The sequence below is a fragment of the Petaurus breviceps genome, unplaced genomic scaffold (assembly GCF_028583685.1).
Source record: "Petaurus breviceps papuanus isolate PSGF00001 unplaced genomic scaffold, PetGlider_PUasm1.0 213, whole genome shotgun sequence".
In the NCBI taxonomy this organism is placed as follows: Eukaryota; Metazoa; Chordata; class Mammalia; order Diprotodontia; family Petauridae; genus Petaurus; species Petaurus breviceps.
The window spans coordinates 12,942,702-12,946,738 of record NW_027185860.1 but is presented as its reverse complement, the minus strand read 5'-3'; positions in this window follow the sequence as shown (position 1 = coordinate 12,946,738).

Sequence of the window (4,037 nt, the reverse complement as noted above, 5' to 3'; positions counted from 1 at the left end):
CACAGTGGATAGAGTGTTGGACCTTGATTCATGAAGACCTGAGTTCAAATCTAGCCTCTGCTACTTACTAGCTATGTGACCGTGAACATAGTACTTAACCTCTGCCCTCTTTGGTTTTTCTCAGTTTTAAAACAGAGCCAGCGTAGCTAGGTGGTACAGTGAATAGAGCACGGGCCCTCAAGTCAGAAGGCCCTGAGTTCAAATCCAGCCTCAGATCCACTTAACACAAAAACTAGTTGTGTGACTTTGGGCAAGTCACTTAACCCCAATTGTCCTCCGAAAAGCAAAAAACAAACAAACAAACAAAAACAGAGCCAATAGCACCTGCTTCCCAAGGTGATTGTGAGGGTCAAAAGAAATATTTGTTAAGTACTTAGCAAAGTGCCTGGAATGTAATAGGTACTTAAAAAGAACTTCCTTCCTTCTTTTCCTTCCTACCATCCTTTCTTACCCAGAGCCCTGCTAGCTACAGAGGAAGACTGGCAATTCAATGATTTGGCTATGCCAGGAGGACAGTTCAGGAGCCTACAGACCAATGTGATCTCCAGCATCATTCTAGGGCCTATCTTTTGGGCCCTCAGCAAGGGAAGGAACTAGTTCCTAACTAAGGATGGTCCAAAGGGGAAAGATTGTAACAAAGGCCTAAATGCATAGTGAACCACCAAAAAAATGAGACAAAACATGAGGCCTAATACCAGTCACCCCATCCAGATAAACCCTAGTATCAGTGTCCAGCTACAAAGTGAAAAGAACCAAACAAGGCCTACCCAACTCCTAGGAGGGATGGAGAGAACTAGCCTATACAAAGTCCCAATCCATGAACTGTGACTGAAAATATCAGTTAACAAAAGAAGAAACCAAATAAATGAAATAAACCCAGAAGAATACAGTAGCCACACAACAATGATAAGTAAGCCTCACAGGGAAATGTTTTGATTGTAAGGAATAGAGGACTGGCTGGGAGATACAAAGCAAAAATTAAAAATAAGTAAAATGATAAATTAAAAAGAGAGTTTTGGGGGAAAAAAGAAAATAGCTTACAACAGAAGGTGGAAAACTTTACCTAAGAATGAACTCCCTGAAGAACAGAAAGAATCAATCAGAACTCAATGACTCCATGAGATCCCAATAAATCTTGAATCAAAGTCAAAGTATATAAAAATAGAAAATTTAAGGTATCTACTATTTAAAAAATACCTTGAAAATATGTTAAGAAATTTTAGAATCACTGAATTATGAAAAAGTTAAGATAGCAGTATGAAATGGCTCAGAGGAATCCATCTTTTCCACATATACTCAACAACCTAAGAGGGGCATGAGTTCAAAAATGATCACAAAATCCAAAAGCAAAAATTAATAAGCTCCTTTCTCCATCTCATAAATGCACAGATAGTTAAAAGGCACCTCTTGCCTGAACGTTTTTTGCCCAAGCTCTTGCCTCTCAATTAGCCTCCTTTATTTAAATTTCTCCTATCTCCAATCTGTCCTCCACATTAATGCCAAAATTACCAACCCAGAAAATAGATCTAATCATGCCACTCCTTTACTTAAGAAACTACAGTGTTTCCCTATCACATATAAACTTTTCAGCTTTGCATAAAATCTCTTCACAATCTGACTCCTCTCTTCCTGTCTTTCTTATTCAGGATGTCCATGACAGATCTTCATATTCTGGGAAACAGACTTTGAGAGGTCTCATTTTTTGGGTTATACAAGGAAGCATTGCCAACTGAAAAGCTAAAGGCAGTCAATCAAAAAGCTTTTATTAAGTTATCTATTATATGACCATGAACTGTGCTAGATGCTATAAATACACATGAAAAAGTGAGTCCATCTTTGCCCTCAAAGAGTAGGAAGATATAACATTTTCACAGATATGTAAAAATAGGACATGTTCAAAATAAATGCACAGTGATTTGTGGGCAAAGTTTCTAATAACAGAGAAAATGAGGAAAGGACAAAAAAAATGGTATTTGAGCTGTGTTTTATGTATTTGATGGTGGCAAGAGGAGATTGAGGATGAAAAGTATTCTACACATGCCAGTGAAAAAGTGTGGAGGTGATAAATAGAATGTCATGTACAGAGAAAAACAGAAAGTAGGTCAATTGGGCTAAAGCATATAGTCCCTATGGGGAACAACATGAATGAAATTTAAAGTAGTTTGGAACAAGATTATGGGGACTTTAAGTAGTGAACAGTCATTTATATTTTATATTTATAGCAATGTGAGACAGGTAAGTTTCTTGAGCAGGGGAGTGACATAGTCAAGCTTGTACTTCAGAAATAGCATTTTTTTCCAATTACAAAAAGGCATTATTGTCAAAGAGAAAAGACTTGCTACAGGAAAAAGCCTATAGCAGTAATCCAGAAAACGGGAACTTGAACTAGGGAGATAATGATGTAATAGGAGAGAAGAAGACCAATGGAAGAGATGTCAAAGAGGTGGGATCAATAACTCAGTTTCTGATTAGTTACAAAGAATGATTGAAAATGAAAAGTCAAAGATGATTCCTAGGTTTTAAATCTGGATGACTAGTGGTATTCTTGACATAAGTATGGAAGTTAATAGGAGGAAACCTTAAATATGGTTTAGGAGCTAATATAATAAGTACCATTTTGGACATGTTGAATTTGCAGCTGGAGATGTTAAGCAGTAAGGTAGAATTGTGGGACCAGGACTCAAAAGGTTGTTGAGAACTAGATATATAGATTTTATAATCCTTCCTTCCTTTTTTCTTCCTATTCCCTCTTCTTACTATATAGATGAGAGTTGAAACCATAAGAGTTACCAGAGTGTAGAAAAAGAAGAGGAGGGTACTTGAGAGGTACCTGAGTTATATTCATATTAAAAGAGAAAGATCTGAGAAGTGAAAAGGAGGTCTATTAGAAGGGCTATTGGGAAGAAAACCATAAAAGAGCAAAAACATCAGGAGAAAAGGGTAGCCAACAGTACCACAAGTTGTGATCGTATAGCAATGTGTAAGAAAGCTAAATTATTCATCTAGAGTCATATATATATGTGTGTGTTTGTGTGTGTGCATATATATATACATATATATATATATATATATCTACTTTAGAGGAAAAAAGGGAGTTTACTATTCACTTATTTATATACATATATCAGTTGCCTATGGTTTTCAAAATCTTTTTCAGCTCTGTTATACTTAGCAGGAAAGTCTGGAAATGATAGATGATAGATAGATGAATGAAAAAATAAATTATGGTACATATAATAAAGTAAAATATATTATTCAAATGATAATAAATATTTAAAATAAAAATTTAAATGAGATATGAAACAAATAAAATTTATATTATAGATCATATAAAGTATTATTTAGTTTTTTCTGCTAAAATTCTATTATTTCCCTATAGTATTTTGCTCATCACTGTGGGATATGTTATTTTTGCTTCCAAGTCTTTGTTTTGCAATAGTTGATTTTTCCAGTATTTTCTTTCCTTCCTCACATTTAATATATAGTTGCTCATGTTTCTATCTGGGTTCCATTGTAGATTATCTGTCTCCTCCTAGCTACTTGCAGTATATATTTTTTTCTTTGACTTGTTTCTAGATCTAGGCAATCATATTTATGGACATAATATGTCTGAGGTTTCTATGTGGAAGGCTGATCTGTGAATTTTATTAAGTTTCATTTTATTCTCTGGTTCTAATAGTTCAGGTAAGTTTTTTGGTGTTTTGTTTTTTTTTTAGAAGTTCCTAAATACAAAATTCCAGGTTTGGTTTGGATTGGTTATATTGCACTCTTACAGGGGCTGAGTGACTCATATCATTGTCTTTTCATGTCTTGTTTTTCAGTTTAGCTATTTTTTTTGAAGATGTTTCATATGTTCTAGTTTTTATCTTTTCACTTTAATATTTCTTTGTATCATTGAATTTCTAAGTTCTGTTTATTCATCTTCTCCCTTCCCTCCTCTTCCTGTTCCTCCTCCTACTCCTTCTCTTTCTCTTCAATTTCCTCTTTCTCTTCTTCCTCCTCCTCGTTCTTCCTTCTTTTCTTCTTTCCTCCTTCCC